Source organism: Symphalangus syndactylus, chromosome 3, assembly GCF_028878055.3.
Source record: "Symphalangus syndactylus isolate Jambi chromosome 3, NHGRI_mSymSyn1-v2.1_pri, whole genome shotgun sequence".
Lineage (NCBI taxonomy): Eukaryota > Metazoa > Chordata > Mammalia > Primates > Hylobatidae > Symphalangus > Symphalangus syndactylus.
The window spans coordinates 119318770-119342003 of NC_072425.2; the positions used below are offsets into that span (position 1 = coordinate 119318770).

A 23234-nucleotide genomic window follows, 5' to 3' on the forward strand; every position below is an offset into this window, starting at 1 on the left:
ACCACAGGCCTGGCGCGGTGGCTCATGCCTGTAATCCCAGCACTTTGGGAGGACACAGTGTCTCACGCCTGTAATCCCAGCACTTTGGAAGTCCAAGGTGGGTGGATCACCTGAGGTCAGGAGTTTGAGACCAGTGGCCAACATGGCGAAACCCCGTCTCTACTAAAAACACAAACATTTGCCGGGCACGGTGGGCACCTGTAATCCCAGCTACTTGGGAGGCTGAGGCAGGAGAATTTCTTGAACCCGGGAGGCGGAGGTTGCAGGGAAGTGGATGTTGCAGTGAGCCGAGATTGGCCACTGCACCCCAGCCTGGGTGACAGAGTGAGACTCTGTCTCCAAAAAAAACACAAAAAAGTAATTAACCACAAAGACAATTACAGTTTATGTAGGTGTTTACAAGTCTGAGACGGTGGGAAAAGTTGACCTTTTTTAAAAAAAAACCTAACATTCCCTGAAATATCTTGACCTTTTAGAGCTGAACTACAATATATGGTTTCATACTTAAGATGAAATTATGCTCATATTAACATCAAAATATCTGGTTTATTTTTTGGACTTTCCTAGTCTTTGCAGTCATATTAACAAAACGAAAGAAAAGTTAAAAGTAAAAGTACCATGCAGCTATAGATTATGTTTGCGTTTTTTTTTCCATTCTTTTTTTAATTTTATTTTTTTAAATTTTACTTCAAGTTCCAGGATACATATGCAGAATGTACAGGTTTGTTACATAGGTATACATGTGCCATGGTGGTTTGCTGCACCTGTCATCTAGGTTTTAAGCCCCACATGCCTTAGGTATTTGTCCTAATGCTCTCCCTCCCCTTGACCCCCACCCCCCGACAGGCCCCGGGTATGACGTTCCCCTCCCTGTGTCCATGTGTTCTCATTTTTCAGCTCCCACTTATGAGTGAGAACATGCGGTGTTTGGTTTTCTGTTCCTGTTTGGATTTTTTACTTTAAAACAACCCATACAAACCAAGCCGTCACTGTCAGATTTTGCTTTCTCACCACTAGAAGATGCTAACAACACCATTAAATGTTTCCAGTGTGACAAGCTATGAGAAGAAGCCCAGTGAGCTCATGGGGAAATATATTCATCTGTTTATTTTTGCCAAATTTACTGATAGTAGTTTGATTTGAAAAAATAACATATAGCAATCTGTTTCCTCTCTAATGGGAAGGCACCTAATTATCCATTTTGTTATTAATATTCGGTCTAGAAAAGTGATAAAAATAATGCATAAAAAATACAATTATGTCTAGATTCAAGTATGCAAAATAAACTGATACGTTCTCTTGGATTTAGTGACAATGCTTCTCGAAATTTGTACCAAGATAAAATATCAGACAGGTGACAAAAAATGAATGGATAAGATGTTCATCTCAACATTGTTTAAAGTACTATATAATGGCTATATTACATAACTTCATATAGTGGAACACTGTGGCCATAAAAATGATAGTGAAGATTGTGTTTATTGCCATGGAAAGCTATCCATGCAATATTATTGTTGTTATTATTTTAAATAGAGATGTGATCTTGCTGTGTTGCCCAGGCTGGAGCACAGTGGTGTGGTCATAGCTCACTACAGCCTTAAACTCCTGGGCTCAAGCAGTCCTCATGCCTCAGCCTCCTGAGTAGCCGAGACTATAGGCATGTGCTACCATGTCCGGCTGATGCAATATTATGAAGTTAAAAATGCAGGCTACAGCTCTTTTTCATGGTGGCTCGAAAGCGATCAGCTGCTTCAAGATGAAGCTGAACATCTCCTTCCCGGCCACTGGCTGCCAGAAACTCATTGAAGTGGACAATGAACACAAACTTCATACTTTTTATGAGAAGTGTATGGCCACAGAAGTTGCTGCTGATGCTCTGGGTAAAGAATGGAAGGGTTATGTGGTCTGAATCAGCTGTGGGAATGACAAACAAGGTTTCCCTATGAATCAGGGTGTCTTGACCCATGGCCATGTCCACCTGCTACTGAATAAAAGGCATTCCTGTTACAGACCAAGGAGAACTGGAAAAAGAAAGTGAAAAGCTGCACGTGGTTGCACTGTGGATGCCAATCTGAACATTCTCAACTTGGTTATTGTAAAAAAAGGAGAGACAGATATTCCTGGACTGACTGATACTATGGTGCCTTGTCGAATTGGGCCCAAAAGAGCTAGCAGAATCTGCAAACTTTTCAGTCTTTCTGAAGATGATGATGTCCACCAGTGTGTTGTAAGAAAGCCTTTAAACAAAGAAGGTAAGAAATATAGGACCAAAGCACCCAAGATTCAATATCTTGTTACTCCACGTGTCCTGCGGCACGAACGGTGGCATATTGCTCTGAAGAAACAGAGAATTAAGGAAAATAAGGAAGTGGCTGCAGAATATGCTAAACTTTTGGCCAAGAGAATGAAGGAGGCTAAAGAGAAGTATCAAGAACAGATTGCCAAGAGACACAGACTGTCGTCTCTGCGAGCTTCTACTTCCAAGTCTGAATCTAGTCAAAAATAAGATTGTTTGCATAACAAATAAATAAGACAGACTAAAAAAATGCAGGTTACGAAATTGTCATTTAATATCTCATTTAAATAAAGATATGATAAAGAAAAGCATGGAACATATTCACTGAAGTGATGATTGTCTCTAGACAGTGTGATTATTTGTGATCTTTATTATCTGATTGTGTGACCTTGAGAAAAAAACTTAGCCCCTCTGTACCTCTCAGTTTCATCATCAGCAAAATGGTGGCAATAATATTTCCTACCTCATGGCTAATATGAGGAATTCAACATATTTACATATGTAAAGCATTTAGAAGAGCACTGAACACATCGTACATACTAAAAAACTATTAGCTATCATACTCATTATCCTAATTGCCCATATTTTCTAATTTTATGATTGTGTATGTGTTAATTTTATAACCAGTAAAGACAATAAACTACTTTTTTCAAAAAGATAGCTCTCACAGAGGAGGAGGGAATTAAATTCATTCCTATCTATAAGAATAGTGGCCAGGCACGGTGGCTCACACCTGTAACCCCAGCACTTTGGGAGGCCAAGGCGGATGGATCACCTGAGTTCAGGAGTTCAAGACCAGCCTGGCCAACATGGCGAAACCCCATCTCTACTAAAAATACAAAAAGTAGCCAGGCGTGGTGGCGTGCGAATGTAATTCCAGCTACTTGGGAAGCTGAGGCAGGAGAATTGCTTGAACCTGGGAGGCGGAGGTTGCAGTGAGTGAGATCACGTCATTGCACTCCAGCCTGGCAATAAAGCGAGACTCTGCCAAAAAAAAAAAAAAAAAAAAAAAAAAAAAAAGAATAGTAAGTCACTTAATTCCCATTTACCCCAAAAGTTAAAATAGTCAGATGCTTTTTAAAAAATTATTATTATACTTTTTATTATACTTTATTGTAGGTATATGTGTCCCATGTTGGTTTGCTGCACCCATCAACTCGTCATTTACATTAGGTATTTCTCCTAATGCTATTCCTCCCCCAGCCCCCCGTCCCCCGACAGGCCCCAGTGTGTGATGCTCCCTGCCCTGTGTCCAAGTGTTCTCATTGTTCAGTTCCCATCTATGAGTGAGAACATGTGGTGTTTGGTTTTCTGTCTTTGTGATAGTTTGCTGAGAATGATGGTTTCCAGCTTCATCCATGTCCCTGCAAAGGACATAAACTCATCCCTTTTTATGGCTGCATAGTACTCCATGGTGTATATGTGCCACATTCCCTTAATCCAGTCTATCATTGATGGGCATTTAGGATGGTTCCAAGTCTTTGCTATTGTGAATAGTGCCGCAATTTAAACATACATGTACATGTGTCTTTATAGTAGCATGATTTGTAATCCTTTCAGTATATACCTAGTAATGGGATCGCTGGGTCAAATGGTATTCTAGTTCTAGATCCTTGAGGAATCACCACACTGTCTTCCATAATGGTTGAACTAATTTACACTCCCACCAACAGTGTAAAAGCATTCCTATTTCTCCACATCTCTCCAGCATCTGTTGTTTCCTGACTTTTTAATGATTGCCATTTTAATTGGCATGATATGGTATCTCATTGTGGTTTTGATTTGCATTTCTCTGATGACCAGTGATGGTGAGCATTTTTTTATGTGTCTGTTGGCTGCATAAATGTCTTCTTTTGAGAAGTGTCTGTTCATATCGTTTGCCCACTTTTTCATGGGGTTGTTTGTTTTTTTCTTGTAAATTTGTTTGAGTTCTTTGTAGATTCTGGATATTAGCCCTTTGTCACATGAGTAGATTGCAAAAATTTTCTCCCATTCTGCAGGTTGCCTGTTCACTCTGATGGTCTCTTTTGCTGTGCAGAAGCTCTTTAGTTTAGTTAGATCCCATTTGTCTATTTTGGCTTTTGTTGCCATTGCTTTTGGTGTTTTAGTCATGAAGTCTTTGCCCATGCCTATGTCCTGAATGGTATTGCCTAGGTTTTCTTCTATGGTTTTTATGGTTTTATGTCTAACATGTAAGTCTTTAATCCATCTTGAATTAATTTCTGTATAAGGTGTAAGGAAGGGATCCAGTTTCAGCTTTCTACATATGGCTAACCAGTTTTCCCAGCATCATTTATTAAATAGGGAATCCTTTCCCTATTTCTTGTTTTTGTCAGGTTTGTCAAAGATCAGATGGTTGCAGATGTGTAGTATTATTTCTGAGGGCTCTGTTCTGTTCCATTGGTCTATATCTCTGTTTTGGTACCAGTACCATGCTGTTTTGGTTACTGTAGACTTATAGTATAGCTTGAAGTCAGGTAGCATGAGGCCTCCAGCTTTGTTCTTTTGGCTTAGGATTGTCTTGGCAATGCGGGCTCTTTTTTGGTTCCATATGAACGTTAAAGTAGTTTTTTCCAATTCTGTGAAGAAAGTCATTGGTAGCTTGATGGGGATGGCATTGAATCTATAAATTACCTTGGGCAGTATGGCCATTTTCATGATATTGATTCTTCCTGTCCATGAGCATGGAATGTTCTTCCATTTGTTTGTGTCTTCTTTTATTTCGTTGAGCAGTGGTTTGTAGTTCTCCTTGAAGAGGTCCTTCACATCCCTTGTAAGTTGGATTCCTAGGTATTTTATTCTCTTTGAAGCAATTGTGAACGGGAGTTCACTCATGATTTGGCTCTCTGTTTGTCTGTTATTGGTGTGTAGGAATGCCTGTGATTTTTGTACATTGATTTTGTATCCTGAGACTTTGCTGAAGTTGCTTATCAGCTTAAGGAGATTTTGGGCTGAGACGATGGGGTTTTCAAAATATACAGTCATGTTATCTGCAGACAGGGACAATTTGACTTCCTCTTTTCCTAACTGAATATCCTTTATTTCTGTCTCTTGCCTGATTGCCCTGGCCAGAACTTCCAACACTATGTTGAATAGGAGTGATGAGAGAGTGCATCCCTGTCTCGCGCCAGTTTTCAAAGGGAATGCTTCCAGTTTTTGCCCATTCAGTATGATATTGGCTGTGGGTGTGTCATAAATAGCTCTTATTATTTTGAGATACGTTCCATCAATACCTAATTTATTAAGAGTGTTTAGCATGAAGGGCTGTTGAATTTTGTCGAAGGCCTTTTCTGCATCTATTCAGATAATCATGTGGTTTTTGTCGTTGGTTCTGTTTATATGCTGGATTACGTTTATTGATTTGCATATGTTGAACCAGCCTTGAATCCCAGGGATGAAGCCATCTTGATCATGGTGCATAAGCTTTTTGATGTGCTGCTGGATTCAGTTTGCCAGTATTTTATTGAGGATTTTTGCATCGATCTTCATCAGGGATATTGGTCTAAAATTCTTTTTTTGTTGTGTCTCTGCCAGGCTTTGGTATCAGGATAATGCTGGCCTCATAAAATGAGTTAGGGAGGATTCCCTCTTTTTCTATTGATTGGAATAGTTTCAGAAGGAGTGCTACCAGCTCCTCTTTGTACCTCTGGTAGAATTCGGCTGTGAATCCATCTGGTCCTGGACTTTTTTTGGTTGGTAGGCTATTAATGATTACCTCAATTTCAGAGCCTCATATTGGTTTATTCAGGAATTCCAATTCTTCCTGGTTTAGTCTTGGAAGGATGTATTATCTACTTCTTCTAGATTTTCCAGTTTATTTGTGCAGAGGTGTTTATAGTATTCTCTGACGGTAGTTTATATTTCTGTGGGATCAGTGGTGATATCCCCTTTATCATTTTTTATTGCGTCTATTTGATTCTTCTCTCTTTTCTTCTTTATTAGTCTTGCTAGTGGTCTATCAATTTTGCTGATCTTTACAAAAAACCAGCTCCTGGATTCATTGATTTTTTTGAAGGTTTTTTTTGTGTGTCTATCTCCTTCAGTTCTGCTCTGATCTTAGTTATTTCTTGCCTTCTGCTAGCTTTTGACTGTGTTTGCTCTTGCTTCTCTAGTTCTTTTAACTGTGATGTTAGGGTGTCAATTTTAGATCTTTCCTGCTTTCTCTTGTGGGCATTTAGTGCTATAAATTTCCCTCTACACACTGCTTTAAATGTGTCCCAGAGATTCTGGTATGTTGTGTCTTTGTTCTCATTGGTGTCAAAGAACATCTTTATTTCTGCCTTCATTTTGTTATGTACCCAGTAGTCATTCAGGAGCAGGTTGTTCAGTTTCCATGTAGTTGAGTGGTTTTGAGTGAGTTTCTTAATCCTGAGTTCTAGTTTGATTGCACTGTGGTCTGAGAGACAGTTTGTTATAATTTCTGTTCTTTTACATTTGCTGAGGAGTGCTTTACTTCCAACTAGGTGGTCAGTTTTCAATAAGTGTGATGTGGTGCTGAGAAGAATGTATATTCCGTTGATTTGGGGTGGAGAGTCCTGTAGATGTCTATTACGTCCGCTTGGTGCAGAGCTGAGTTCAATTCCTGGATATCCTTGTTAACTTTCTGTCTCATGGAGCTTTCTAATGTTGACAGTGGTGTGTTAAAGTGTCCCATTATTATTGTGTGGGGGGTGTAAGTCTCTTTATAGGTCTCTAAGGACTTGCTTTATGCATCTGGGTGCTCCTGTATTGGGTGCATATATATTTAGGATAGTTAGCTCTTCTTGTTGAATTGATCCCTTTACCATTATGTAATGGCCTTCTTTGGATCTTCTGATCTTTGTTGGTTTAAAGTCTGTTGTATCAGAGACTAGGATTGCAACCCCTGCTTTTTTTTTGTTTTCCATTTGCATTTCCATTTCCATTTCCCTTTACCTTTGGTCTTTGATGTTGGTGATCTACAATGGGGTTTTGGTGTAGATGTCCTTTTTGTTGATGTTGGTGCTATTCCTTTCTGTTTGTTAGTTTTCCTTTTAATAGTCAGGTCCCTCAGCAGCAGGTCTGTTGTAGTTTGCTGGAGGTCCACTCCACACCCTGTTTGCCTGGGTATCACCAGCAGAGGCTGCAGAACAGCAAATATTGCAGAACAGCAAATGTTGCTGCCTGATCCTTCCTCTGGAAGCTTCGGCCCAGAGGGGCACCCACCTATATGAGGTGTCTATCGGCCCCTACTGGGAGGTGTCTCCCAGTTAGGCTACACAGGGACCCACTTGAGGAAGTAGTCTATGTGTTCTCAGAGCTCAAATGCTGTGCTGGGAGAATCACTGCTCTCTGTAGAACTGTCAGACAGGGACGTTTAAGTCTGCAGAAGCTGTCTGCTGCCTTTTGTTCAGCTATGCCCTGCCCACAGATATGGAGTCTATAGAGGCAGTAGACCTTGCTGATCTGCGGTGAGCTCCACCCAGTTCGAGCTTCTCTGCCACTTTGTTTACCTACTCAAGCCTCAGCAATGGCAGATGCCCCTCCTCCAGCCAGGTTGCCACCTCGCAGTTTGATCTCAGTCTGCTGTGCTAGCAGTGAGCAAGGCTCTGTGGGCGTAAGATCCACTGAGCCAGGCACAGGAGAGAATCTCCTTGTCTGCCAGTTGCTAAGACCTTGGGAAAAGTGCAGTATTTGGGTGGGAGTGTCCTGTTTTTCCAGGTACAGTCTGTCCGGGCTTCCCTTGGCTGGGAAAAGGAAATCCCCTGACCCCTTGCACTTCCCAGGTGAGGCGATGCCTCGCCCTGCTTTGGCTCACCCTCTGTGGGCTGCACCCACTGTCCAACCAGTCCCAATTAGATGAACCAGGTACCTCAGTTGGAAATGCAGAAATCACCCATTTCTGCATCGATCATGCTGGGAGCTGCAGACCGGAGCCGTTCCTGTTCAGCCATCTTGGAAAACAAGTCTCAATCGATGGTTTTAATGTCTAATTTTAATAAATATTCTAAATAAGAATTCACTTAACATATGCATTAGTCTATTCTTGCATTGCTGTAAAGAAATGCCTGAGGCTGGGTGACTTATAATAAAAAGAGATTTAATTGTCTCATGGTTCAGCAGGCTTTAAGGAAGCATAGTGCTGGCATCTGCTTCTGGTGAGGCCTCAGGAAGGTTACAATTGTGTTGGAAGGCAGTTGGGATCCTGCATGTCACATGGAAAGAAGAGGAGCAAGAGAGAGAGGGAGGAAATGCCATGCCCTTTTTAAAATAACCAGATCTCAGGTGAACTAACAGAGTGAGAACCCACTCATCATGAAGGTGATGGTGCTGAGCCATTCATGAAAGATCTGCCCCCATGATCCAATATCTCCCACTTAGCCTCACCTCCAAGATTGAGGATTACATTTCAACATGAGATTAGGAGGAGTCAAACACCCAAACCATATTGTTCCCCTTCTGGCCCCTCAAATCTCATGTCCTTCTCACATTATAAAATACAGTCCTCCCTTCCAACAGTCCCCCAAAGCCTTACCTCATTCCAGCATTAATTCAATCAAAAGTTCAAAGTCACATCTGAGTCTCAAGTTGAGTTCCTTTTACCTACAAGCCTGTGAAATCAAAACAAGTTATTTACACCCAAGATACAATGGTAGTACAGGCATTGGGTAGACATTCTATTCCAAAAGGGAGAAATCAGCTGAAAGAAAGAGGCAATTGGCCCCATGCAAGTCTGAAACCCAGCAGGGTAGGCATTAAACTTTAAATTGCCAAATAATTTCCCCTGCCTCCACGTCCTGTATCCTGGGCATACTGGTGCAAGATGTGGGTTCCCAAAGCCTTGGGCAGCTTTGCCCTTATGGCTTTACAGAATGCAATTTGTGGCTGCTCTAATGCGCTGGAGTTAAGTTCCTGTGGCTTTTTCATGCTGAGCTTGCAAGCTGCTGGTGGCTTTACCATTCTCAGGTCTGGAGGGTAGTGGCCGTCTTCCTATGGCTCCACTAGGCAGTGTCCTGCTGGAGACTCTATAGGGTCTCAAACCTCACATTTCCTCTCAGTACTGCCCTAGTAGAGTTTCTCTGTAGGGACTCTGTCCCTGCTGCAGACTTCTGCCTGGGCACCTAGGCTTTCCCATATATCCTCTGGAATCTAGGTGGGAGTTGCCAAGCCTCCTTTACTCTTGCATTTTGTACACCTGCAGCCTTAACACCATGTGGAAGCTGCCAAGGCTTACAGTGGTTTGTGCTTTCCGAAGTGGCAGCTTGAGTTGTACCTATGGCCCTGTGAGCCATGGGTGGAGCTGGAGTGGCCAGGATGCAGCGAGTAGTGTCCTAAGGCTCAGCAGGGCAGCAATGCCCTGTGCCTGGCCCCTGAAATAATTCTTGCCTCCTAGGCCTCTGATCTATAATGAGAGGGGCTGCCTCAAAGATTTCTGAAATGTCTTTAAGGCCTTCTTCCCATTGTCATGGATATTAGCACCTGGCTCCCTTTTAGTTATGCCAGTCTCTTTAGCAAGTGGTTGGTCCACAGCCTGCTTGGATTCTTTCTCTACCACAGAGCCAGACTGAAAATTTTCCAAACTTTTATGCTCTGCTTCCCTTTTAAATATGTTTCAACTTATATTTAAGTCGTTTCTTTGCTCCCACATCTGATATAGGCTGTTAGAAGCAGCCACGCTACATCTTGAATAATTTGCTGCTTAGAAATTTCTTCTGTCAGATACCTTAAGTTGTCATTCTTAAGTTCAAACATCCGCAATTTCCTCGAGCATGGACACAATACAGCCAAGTTTTTTTTGCTAGGGTGTAACAAGGGTGGCCTTTGCTCCAGTTCCCAATAACTTCCTCATTTCCATCTGAGATCTTGTCAGCCTTGCTCTCACTTTCCATATTTCTATCAGCATTTTGGTCACAACCATTCAAACTTTCCCTCATCTTCCTGTCTTCTTCTGACTCCTCCAAACTCTTTCAGCCTCTATTTGTTACTCAGTTGCAAAGCCAATTTCACATTTTCAGGTATCTTTATAGCAATGCCTTCCTCCTCAGTACCAATTTTCTGTGTTAGTCCATTCTTGCATTGCTATATAGAAATACCCAAGGCTGGGTAATTTATAAAGAAAAAAAGGTTTAATTGGCTCACAGTCCTGCAGGCTTTACCAGAAGCATGGCACTGGCATCTGCTTCTGATGAGGCCTCAAGAAGCTTACAATCATGGCAGAAGGTGATGGAAGCCAGCATGTCACATGGAGAGAAGAGGAGCCAGAGAGACCGGGAGGAAGTTCCATGCTCTTTTAAACAACCAGATCTCAGATGGTTGTTTAAACAGTCATAGATCTCAGGTGACTGACAGAGTGAGAACCTATTCATTATGAAGTAGATGGTGCTAAGCCATTCATGAAGGATCTGTCCCATGATCCAATACCTCCCATTAGGTTCCACCTCCAACATTGGGGATTACATTTCAACATGAGATTGGAGGCAACAAACATCTAAACCACATCACCATATATGGATTAATTCCGGTATTAGGTTTCTTAGTGTTAATTCAGGCTAAATAGTAACAATTAAACAAGAGTAAAGACTGACATATATGTACTGAAGTCAAAATGTGTTATTGATGTAACAAACGGCAATTAAAAAATCATACTGATACTTTGCACCACAGTTGTTTGTGGGTAAAGAATAATCTTTGTTTGGAACAGAGGCATTTGATAGGTAAGTGTCAGATAAATGGTAGATACCAAAGCCTGGGTGTAGATTGGGACAGTGCTTTACAGCAGAAAAAAAAGTTAGTGTTCATCAATGTGATTTAAAGATGAGAAAAGGAGAGAGTTGAGGTAAGGGAAGGGGAGGAAAAGATAAGAGGATAAAAGAGGAGGAGGGGGGACAAAAGGGGACAGTAGAGGAGGTGAGAAGGGAGGGGGGGAAGAGGGAGAAGAAAGAAGTTGTATGGAGCACTGGAGGAAGAGAGTCTACAAAGGACTTCCTAGAAATGTGCAAGTTATTGTGAGCAGTAAGTGATATGGTTGACCCCAAGATTCTGTAGAATCTACATACTTTGGCTGGTGGAAAATTATGCAAAGGCTGAATTTCACATCTATGTTGATGCTGGTTGGTCAGCAATGGCATAGATGAAGATTCTTGAGGCGCAGGGGATTATGGACCACATAAATTTTCAGTAATTCATAGAAATCTTGGGCATTCCAGGTCATGCAACTTGACCCCAAGGCAACCAAGATCTCAAGGGGCAGGATGGTCTCCAAGCAGCAGCATCCAAGTTATATAAAAATGTGTGTGTGTGTGTGTGTGTTGGGGAGAAAGAGCACATATGGGGAAGAAAAAGAATTGGAGGATGGAGAATCAGTTATGCTTATGAAAAATTCAACTACATTTTTACCTTTAATCCTATAATAGTCACATTTCATGAAAATAAAATATAGAATCTCTTTTAATTCCCTCCCTGCTTCTGGTTAGTAGTTGCATGTACTGCTCAATATCCCTGGCAAGTAACATTCAGTTATAGGAAACTCAATGCCATTGGGGGAAAGTTCTTTCCATTTTTGAATACTTCTGTGGTTAGGAAGTTCTTCACATTGAACTAAACTTTTCATTAAATATGTATTAAGTGTCTACTAGGCACTATTTTATGTTCTGAGGATACAAAGTCCTTGCTCTTATCAGATGTATCTTCTAGTGGGTACAAATTCTAGACGAATAAAAGATAACTATGATGCCAGATGGTTACACTGAAATACACCTAGATATACTGTACCAGCAAATACTAAGAAGGAAAATAAATAAATCTCAGTGTAGAAATATGGACTACAGATATAAATTTATAAGCATCCAGCTTATAATTTTCTTCAGATGATGAGTATAAATGGCAATGAGAAAAACCCCAGGGCACTCCACTATCAATATTCGGGGCAATGTAGGGGGACTAGAAAAGCAGCCAGACAGCTGCAAATTCCAACTTCCATTTCTGTCCTCTAGAGTAGAAATGCTTCTTCAGCAAAAAATCAGTTTTTACCTTTGAAGATCACCATTCTGCACTGCATAGTGGAAACTGAGCACTTCTTAACTGTGGTGGGATCAGTTAAGCACTTCCTTCTTACAACTTAAGTGTGATAAAGTGGCAGTGGGACTGAGGATCTGCTGGAGCTTGCCCAGGTAGAAGTGGCAGCAACAGCAACAACCTGCACACACTGGCAGGGCAGAGGCTACAAGGCAGCAATGCCAGATCAGCGCTAGCAGCAGATGAGACCAGAAACATACACCCGATTGCCATGACAAACATTGTAATGCTGTATTAGCTACTGGCGCTAATTTCTGTATCACTGTGTGGACATAAACAGCCACAGAAGTTAGAAGAGAATGGAACCTGCCCCCTGTTGGCTGAGTCCCACCCCAAATGAATGGTGAAATTAGTAATCATCCCAGCTGGTATAACACTGAATTGTTTGAATGCTGAAACAATTGTTTCAAATCCAACTCAAACTGTTGACTGAGAGCCACTCAGTGTGCCCTGGGGAAAGCGGGGAGGAGGAGTGAGCGGAGGAAGTGGGAAGAGGTAGATGGCCAGTAATGGAACTGTATGTACTCTGTACTCCGTGTACCCTGCCCCAACCCAAGCTGGTATGACTTCAGGTAAACACAAATTATACTATGAATCACATCTCTGCAATTCTATTCTTGAGCTATTTGATGTCCTGATGAGATGCATTTAAATCACAAATCTCAACTGTTGGGATCTGCTTGAATTCTGAGACTATTATCCAATTTACTGGCTATTAAGCCCAGATTTCTGCTACCTATAAAAATGATGCCCAGTGTCTTCAGCCAATCTACTCTTAATCATATTCATTAAATATTAAGGAGAGATTTGATATCAGGCCCTGAGGCATCATCTCTCCAGAGACATTGTCCAAATCTTCCGCAGGGAGAAAAGAATCTGTTTAACAAATATCAAGTTGGATTGAACATCAGATGCAATGTGATACTATCATTCAACCTGTTTGTGTCTATTTTACCACAAAAATATTGTGAGAGACTTGCCAAGTGTTTTAATGAAATTCAAACATCTGCAGCCTTACCACCAGTCTCATCGGCTTATCAAAACAGGAAGTGGGTGTGTCAGGCCCAAATTGTTTCATATGAATGCAAGTTATCACCTGGCAATCACTACTTCATTATCTAAAAGTTCACATGGCACTCTGACAAATTCATACTAGGATCTTGCTTAAGATAGTTATTAAATGCATTCAGTCTAAATTGTCTGCAGAATCTTCTTTCTTCTCCTTTTTAAAAATTAGAATATTGGCTCATTTTCAGTTCTTCCACTATTTTCATTAAATATGTATTAAGCATCTACTAAGTGGCAGGCACTATTTTCTGTTCTGAGGATACAAAGTCCTCAGATTTCAAAAATAATTTGAAATCTGATTTTCAAAATCAGATTTTCAAAAATAATTACGTCTGTGCTTAAGTAATATCTTCTGCAATGTTTTCGAAAGTCTTTGTCCAAGACAAGAAAGAATTATTTAGAACTGCCATTTGCTTTGTAATAGCCTCCTCCTTAATCTTGACCTCTGTTTCCTTCTTACTAATGTTTGCCCCATCCTACTCCCCCAACCTTGCAGAGGAGTCATGCTGGTCTAGGACAAGCACTAACCAAGTAGCTGCTGCTAGAGGAAGGAACCAAAAAAGCTGAAACCAAACACGATAGTCTGATTTAACTGAGAACAGTGAGGGTCAACGAGTCTGAGCTAACGTCCACCAGAAGGGTCAAGAGTCAATGCACAGCAAACAGTGAGAAGATAAAAGTCAGGATTCAAAAGCAAGCCAGGACCAGTCATGTATGGTACAAAGCTGTTGTGTTAAATATGGGTGTTTGAGCACTTGAAATGTGGCTAGCACCACTGAGAAAATAAATTTTTAATTTCAGTTTAATCTATATTTAAATTAAAATTGAACCAATGGAAGATATTTTTGCATTAATACAACTCCATTGGTTTGATAGGGCTACATTTCACTTTTACTGTTGCATCATGTAAAATGTCATTGTGACATCGTTCTGTGCATTGTGCACACGTGTGTCGTGTCATGTAAACACTTACCAGTCTAGTTGGTGTCCACAAAATTATTTAAGCGATTTTTCCTATGCACCCATGTAACATTGTAACATGATTATTTGAATGTTTTATGCAGGTTGCACAAGTTAAATTGATACCTATATACCTTGTAATTGGTAATTAAATAAAAATGCTTATTATTATAACAGAATTATATTTTGTTCTAATTTTAAAAGCAAGTATGGGAAAAAATTTAAGTTTAAAGCTAAGACATACTAGTGATGTAGAATCAAATAGTGATGCAGAGCCTATCAGTACTACAACCAGAACAGTAAAGAAAAAAAAAGACTGGAAGAAGATATGTCTTGAATTTTGCAATGAATGGGAATTGCACTTTATTGTGGCAGAGCGAAACAAAAAAGCTGTTTGCCTGTTGTATACAAACTTTTAAAAGATATTAAAGTAGACAATATTAGAGATATTTTCAGACACTACATAGCAAATTTGATGTTTCCTCTCAACAGTCAAAAAATAATTGAAAAGAATAGATTTAGCCACCTGAAATCTGAAATAAATCTCTAACACAATATTTTTGAAGGTTTCAAATGTACTTTATTTTTTCAATACTGCCATATTTTAATGGGTTCACAGTGCTTTTACTTGGCATAAATTGAGTTGGTTTTGAAACAATTCAGTATTACCAGCTGGGATGATTATTTATCTCTCCATTCATTTGGAGTGAGATTCTACCAACAGGGGGGCAGGTTCCACTATCTTCTAATTTATGTTGCTGTTATGTCCACACAGTGATACAGAAATTAGCTCCACTAGCTAACACAGCATTATTGTATTTGTCATCGCAATCAGGTGTATGTTTCTGGTGGCTATGCTTTGTTGTTATTTGCTAAATGCCTCAAACTTGAAAATGACTTAGTGTGTTTTTGGCCAAGGGAAACATCGCAAAACTGAAGCTAGAACAGTGGCAACTGCAGTTGCTGGTTTGGTGCAACTTCGCTTCACATACCCTTGTTTCAATTTTTTTTTTTTTCTCCTGAGATGGAGTCTCACTCTGTTGCCCAGGCTTGAGTGCAGTGGGGCTATCTCGGCTCACTGTAACCTCCACCTTCTGGGTTCAAGCAGTTCTCCTGCCTCAGCCTCCTGAGTAGCTGGGATTACAGGCGTACGCCACCATGCCCGGCTAATTTTTGTATTTCTAGTAGAGACGGGGTTTCTACCATGTTGGCCAGGATGGTCTCCATCTCCTGATCTCAGGTGATCCATCCGCCTTGGCCTCCCGAAGTGCTGGGATTACAGGCATGAGCCACCATGCCCAGCCCCCCCAATTTTTTTAAAATTATGCTTAACAGGATCTGGGCTTGTAACTTTGGGCAGTGATTAAATGGCTTGGATTCTGGCATACAAAAGAAAACCATGGTGACATGGTAAAATACATTATTATTATAGTTATGGAAATTTCATTAGAAAATTATTAGGAAAACAGTAAAAATGATATTTACAAAAAGTAAAATATTTTAAATTATGCCACCAAACAATTGCCCATAGCCTACAAGCCCTTTTTAAGAATATCAAAGACAATTGATTAAAATTTTGAAAAATTGCAAGTGCCTTCCTTTACCTTTAGATAAGTCACGCCCAATTAATATCTTGGATATGTTTCATCTCAAAGAACTTCCAAATTTATGAAATGTTGCCAACTTGTAAACTAAAAGGTCAAACTCATGGTATAGAAATATTTGAACCTTTAATATTGTCAAAGAAGAGTTTCAGCTAGATATGAATTTAGGAAATTTTAAAACAAGAGATTGATGTGTCTCTTTCTTTCATCATACATACAGAAAACATCTGTGCTCCGTGTTCTGAATCAGGCTCATGGAAAGTATAGTGGATACAGTTATGAAAGTTGTGCGACATATACATGCAAATGCTATGGATCGGTGCCAGTTTACGGAATTGTGGAAAGAAGTAGAAGACACTGACTTGAATGATCTTGTGTTGTTTTCCAATGTTTGCCCAAGACCCTAGCAGGCAGACACACAGGCGGCCGGACGTCAAGAGGAACGCACTGGCGTAGGAGCACACTAGCAGGCTGGCAGGCCATTGACCGCTGAACAACACAGTTGTCTGGGACAGTCAGAGGAGAGCCCAAGTCCGCCGAGCGGGCCGACTCCACGGGAAAACCGTTTCTCTTCTGGCTCCCCCATCTGCTGAGAGCTACTTCCGTTCAGTAAACCCTTGCACTCATTCTCCAAACCCACGTGTAATCCTATTCTTCTGATACACCAAGGCAAGAACCCTGAGATACAGAAAGCCCTCTGTCTTTGCGATAAGGCAGGGGTCTAATTGAGCTAACGTAAACCACCTACGGATGGCTAAACTAAAAGAGCACCCTGTAACACACGCCCACTGGGCCTTCAGCTGTAAACATTCACCTTTAGACACTGCCGTGGGGTCGAAGCCCCACAGCCTGCCCGTCTGCATGCTCCCCCTAGAGGCTTCAGCAGCGGGGCACTGAAGAAGTGAGCCATTCCTTCTGTCGCAAGCCCGGCGAGGGGGACAAGGGAACTTTTTCCATTTTATTTATTTATTTATTTATTTATTTATTTATTTATTTATTTATTTATTTATTTATTTTTGAGACGGAATCTTGCTCTGTCACCCAGGCTGGAGTGCAGTGGGGTGATCTCAGCTCACTGCAACCTCCACCTCCCGGGTTCAAGCAATTCTGCCTCAGCCTCCCGAGCAGCTGGGACTACAGGCGCATGCAACCACGTCTGGCTAATTTTTGTATTTTTAGTAGAGACGGGGTTTCACCATATTGGCCAGGCTGGTCTCGAACTCCTGACCTCGAGATCCGCCTGCCTTGGCCTCCCAAAGTGCTGGGATTACAGGCATGAACCACCGCGACCGGCCCTTTTTACATTTCAATAGTCCTAAATAGAAAGGTGAATATCACAAGGCTTCTAAAAGAAAATACAGAAGAAAATCTTCATAATCTTGGGATAGGCAAAGGTTTCTTAAACAGGATATAAAACGCACTGAACATAAAAATATTACAAGTTGGACTTCATAGAATTAAAATATTCTACTTATCAAAAGAAACTATTAATAAAGGGTAAAGACAAGCTACAAATGGGGAGAAACTGTTCACAGTGCACATGTCAATGACAGGACTCAACCCAGGGTATATAAGGAATTCTCTTAAGTCAATCAATTCAATTTAAAAATTGGAGGAAGATTTGAACAGGCACCTCACAAAAGATGATATCTAAAGTGTCGAGAAGCATATGAAAATATAGTCAACATCATTAATCAACAGGGATAGAAAAATTAAAAGCATAATGGGATGCCACCACATACCCAAGAGAAGAGCTAAACTTAAAAAGGCTCACAATACTAAGCCTTGGGAAAGATGTGTAGCAACTAGAACTCTTATACACTGCTGGTGGGAGTGTAACATCGTGCAAAGACTTTGTAAAACTTTTGGCAGTTTCTAATAAAAATAAAACATACACCTACCCAATGCAATTCCATATCCAGGTATTTAGCCAACAGGAAGAATTCATGGGTTCACCAAAAGAAAAACTAAAATGGGCTGGGCACAATGGCTCACACCTGTAATCCTAGTACTTTGGGAGGCTGAGGTGGGCGGATCACTTGAGCTTGAGCTCCGAAGTTTGAGACCAGCCTGGACAACATAGTGAGACCTCATTTATATTATTAAAGAAAAAAAAATCTAAAATGTTTATAGGCTCTGGGCTGGGCATGGTGGCTCATGCCCGTAATCCTATCACTTTGGGAGGCCAAGGCAGGAGGTCCCTGAGCTCAGGACTTTAAGACCAGCCTGGGCAACATGGTGAAACCACATCTCTACTAAAAGTACAAAAAATTAGCTGGGTGTGGTGGCAGGAGCCTGTAGTCCCAGCTACCCAGGAGGCTGAGGCACGAGAATCACTTGAACCTGGGAGGTGGAGGATGCAGTGAGCTGAGACGGCACCACTGCACTCTACCTTGGGCAAAAAAGTGAGACTTTGTCTCAAAAAAAAAAGTTTATAGGTTATTTTCACAAGGGATTGAACCAGGTAACAACACAAATGTACAATAGCAGGAAAATAGAAAAAGAAACTATAGTAGGCCAGGCGCGGTGGCTCATGCCTGTAATCCCTGCACTTTGGGAGGCCAAGGCGGGTGGATCACCTGGGGTCAGGAGTTCGAGACTAACCTGGCCAACATGATGAAACCCCGTCTCTATTAAAAATACAAAAAATTAGCTGGGCGTGGTGGTGTGCACCTGTAATCCCAGCTACTCAAGAGGCTGAGGCAGGAGAATCGCTTGAACCCGGGAGGTGGAAGTTGCAGTGAGCCGAGATCTTGCCACTGCACTTCAGCCTGGGCAACAAGAGCAAAACTCCGTCTCAAAAAAAAAAAAGAAACTGTGGTATATTTATACAGTGGAATACTACTATGCAATAAAAAGAACAAATTACTGATACATATTACAATATTGATGAAACTAAGAAATATGTTGAGTGAAGGAAGCCAGTATGAGTATACATCATATGATTTCATTTGTATGAAGTTCAAGGACAAACAAATGAGATCTAGGGTGATAAATCATAATAGTGATTGTGGGGGGGAAGGGTGGTGGGGGCATTATAGCTTGGTACTGACTGGAAAAGGGCATGAAAGAATTTTCTGAGGTAATGGAAGGTGTTCTGGATCTTGATCTGGTTGATAGTTAACTGAGTATGTTCATTTGTCAAAATCATAAAGCTATACACTTTTAATATCTGTGTACTTTACATGATATCAATTATATTTTATTAGAATACTATCAGTATAAAATAAAGTAAGCCACGATTTATGAGGGGTAAACTTCATCATCTTGACTAAATCTTTACATTAGAGGAGGTTTCTTTGTAAATTTGATCTTCATTAGCACTTACTCAAGGCTGGTCTAATTGTATTTTATTTGCAAGATGTTATAAAGTTATCAACAGACCAGGAAATTGTCAACATTTACAAGGATTCTCAGATTTGCTTTGGAATTAGAACAGCATGTTCCCTGTAAGATTTCACTTTCACTTTCAGTTCTAGATTCCTGGGTTTCTTTATACATAAAAATCTAAAAACTTACAGTGAAAAAGCATTAGGCTACAACTAAAGTTGTTACAACATTATGTGAAATTCCCTCCAGAGAAAAAATATTTTTAATAATAATTCCCCCCAAGGGAAAAATACTTTTAAATTGATTATTTAATAATAGGATATTGAGAGCATACCACTCTCAGGAATTGTCAGAGTTCCAAGCCAGGAATGGGGTGAAAAACTCTGTCATTCATACCTTGCTCATACACTGACAGTAGAAAAAAACTGGAAAACCGAGAGGCCAAGTGTGGTGGCTCATGTCTGTAATACCAGCACTTTGGGAGGTCAAGGCAGATAGATTACTTGAGCCCAAGAGTTTAAGACCAGCCGGGGCAACATTGCAAGGCTCTGTCTCTATGAAAAATACAAAAATTAGCCAAGCATGGTAGCCCATGACTGTAGTCACAGCTACTCAGGAGGCTGAGGTGGGAGGATCTATTGAGCCCAGTAGGTTGAAGTTACAGTGAGCTGAGATTGTGCCGCTGCATTTCAGCCTGGGTGATAGAACAAGGCTGTGTCTCAAAAAAATAAAAATGAAAAAACAAAACAAAAAAACAAAACCACAAACAAACAAACCAACCTAGAAAACTGAAAATAGTAATGGCTATACAGTATGTGTCTACCTTGTCACTTTCCTCAAAGGTTTCCTTATGTATTTCTGTCGTGAAAAGAGTATTTGGAGCTTGGAGTTCACTGGCTTGGAAGAAAATAAAAGAGTATTTGGAAGAAAATATATTTAGGCTGTGCTTGCTTTGGCAGCACATATACTAAAATTGGAACCATACCAAGAAGATTAGCATGGTCCCTGGCAAGGATAACAGCTGGATTCTGAAAGGAAAAGAGGAGTTTTTGTTACAAAGTATGTGAGATATACAAAGAGTTAGAAAGAAAATGCAAGGTACGTTACACCATTAAAGATGTGGATGCAGGTTTAGAATAGAGAAAGCCCAAGTGGATAGTTTGGATAGATTGGCTCCATTTTTGTTAGTCAGTAAACAAAGGTTTACTGAGCACCTTTGAGCAGACACTCTACTAGTACTAGAATAATGCAGTGAACAATAAAAAAAAAAAAAAAAAAAAAAAAACAAATACATACAGTGCTTGCCCATACACATTTATCTAGGGAAACCATTTTTTTTTAAATTGTGCAAAATGTTGCAAAGGAGACATGTTAATTTGCTTCCAACCTAGTAGGCCTGACCCTAGCTCTCATGACCAATTTGAAAAACGTGGGACTCAGTCAATTCAGGGATTTCTTAAGCCATGGTTTTTATTTATTTTTATTTTTTGGCAATGGATTCTTGCTCTGTCTCCCAGGCTGGAGTGCAGTAGTGAGATCTCAGCTCACTGTAACGTCTGCCTTCCCGGGTTCAAGCAATTCTCCTGCCTCAGCCTCCTGAGTAGCTGGGATTACAGGCATCCGCCACCCCACCCCGCTAATCTTTGTATTTTTAGTAGAGATGGGGTTTTGCCACGTTGACCAGGCTGGTCTCGAACTCCTGACCTCTGGTGATCCACACACCTCGGCCTCCCAAAGTGCTGGGATTACAGGTGTGAGCCAATGTGCCTGGCCAGCCATAGTCTTTAAACTGGGGTAAGTGTGCCCCTGGGTGTTTACAAAGACTTACCAACAAGGAGGGGGGAGCTCATATAGTTTTAAGGAATTAATAGTCTGACCCTCAACTTCCATATGTAGCTTCTCCTAAAACTGATCTGCTTGAAAGCAAGAACTGTGAAGGTTGCCAGGGTTGTTTTGTCTTCTCATCTCCCTTTTCACAATGGTTCTCTGTCTTCTCTTAAAAGACAGGCTCACCTCTCACCTATCATGAGTTTTAAAATGGTGTATTTCTCTGGGTGTAGAAACCTCCTGGATGATTTGAAATAATCGATCGGTATTAGTGTCGAGAAAATGAGTGACTCTAATATCTGGGTATAGGGTTGCCAGGTAAAATACAGAACACCAAATTGAATCTAAATTTCAGATAACTAATGAATAATTTATTAGTATAGCTAGGTACCAAATATTGCACAATACATTCTTATACTAGAAATGCATTCATTGTTTATATTAAATCAAAATTTAACTGGTTGTTCTCTGTTTTAATTTGCTAACTCTGTCAACTCTATCTGGGTACCAAAAGTTCAATGGTTTCTAAACCACCAATTTCAACAAAATTGAGTTGTCTACTGATAAATAATTGCATATTTCGATTAGAGATCACTAAATGATTTTTGGAATATAAAATATATTTTTTAAATTGTGAAAAAATTGCCATAATAATGTTTCTTCTGGGCCTATCTACTTATCTACTTATTTCTGTGAAATAGGGTTTACAACACTTATATCTGTAGAAACAAAAAAAAGGAACAGAATCTGTGCTGAACCCTAACATGTTATAGCTATAGGTAATATTCATGACTGCACACTTGAAAAACTTGCTTAAAATACAAGCTGCCACCCCCTTAAATTGTATTTGTAATACAGTTATTAACATTTACAATATTTTTATATTATCTTGACCAATTATGCTTTAAAAGTAATGAAAACAAGATTGATGATAATGTAATCAAAGAGGATTTTTTTTTTTTTTTTTTTTGAGATAGGGTCTCGCTCTGTTCCAGGCTGGAGTGCAGTGGCACTATCTTGACTCATTGCAACCTCTGCCTCCCAGGTTCAAGTGATTCTTGTGCCTCAGCCTCCCAAGTAGCTGGGACTACAGGCGTGCACCAGCACACCTGGCTCATTTTTGTATTTTTAGGAGAGATGAGATTTCACCATGTTGGCCAGGCTGGTCTCGAACTCCTGACCTCAGATGATCCACCCACCTTCACCTCCCAAAGTGCTGGTATTATAGGCATGAGCCACCATGCCTGGTCAAAGAGGAATTTTTTTTTTTTTAACATTTAGATCCTTATGATCCCAGAGAAAAAAATAGATTTCAAGTTATAATATGTATTTGTTTCAGAGATATGTGACAGAGAAATCATAAAAGATGTTCAGTATAAACATGTATTAACATTCTGTAGGGGAATTGGAATGTTCAATGACAAAAGGCAATGATAAAATATTTTCAGTTATTAAAGATGACCTGATAATTGCTTCATGGATGATCATGTATGTCAAATTACTATGGTATTAGGATCCATCAAATACATTTAAAAGAGTGATCTATCAATTTTTTCCGAAAATATCTATGTTTACATTTTGTAGATTCTTGACATGTACAAGAGCTTTATGTTTTAATGTTAAGTTAAAAATGGGCAAGGGAATGCAGAGCTTTTCGAAATTCTTCTGGTGAGTACATAATCAAAAATGTGTAAGGCCCACAGATTATTTTCAATAATCTCAGGAGTGAGTTGAAAATGGCTTAGAAAGTCTTGATTGAAGCAGACTCAAATGTGGATTAAAATCTCCATATGATAAATACACTTAGTCTTTCTGAAATAATTCCAGCTGGAACTTCAGCTGCTATGGACAGCCAAGTCCACCTAAATCAGAAGATGCCTCAGCTCAGTCCAATTGTGTGCAGAATGCACTGGATGCTGTTTCCACAGAATGATGAAGTCCCAAATAATCTTTATGGGCTCTACCTCTGGTTGCTAATTGTCTTTGATCTACTGGAAGATAGAAAATCAGATGAGCTCTCTAAATCCATCTGTTACCCTGGTATGGATGGCTCTCAGATAAAGTTGCTTAAATTTACGACTTAGAGAACGTTGAGGAAAATATGGCAGTGCAGTTAG

At 40.3% G+C, this 23234-nt stretch overlaps 1 non-coding gene and 1 pseudogene across 1 annotated transcript; both read left to right on the plus strand.

Annotated features, from left to right (window-relative positions):
• The first annotated feature begins 1745 nt into the window (after positions 1-1745).
• LOC129479558 (small ribosomal subunit protein eS6-like) lies at positions 1746-2506 on the plus strand (annotated as a pseudogene).
• Positions 2507-20233: 17727 nt separating this feature from the next.
• On the plus strand, positions 20234-20340 carry LOC129479923 (U6 spliceosomal RNA). The gene has a single exon (XR_008656850.1). It is a non-coding gene; the product is annotated as a U6 spliceosomal RNA (small nuclear RNA).
• The last annotated feature ends 2894 nt before the right edge of the window (positions 20341-23234 follow it).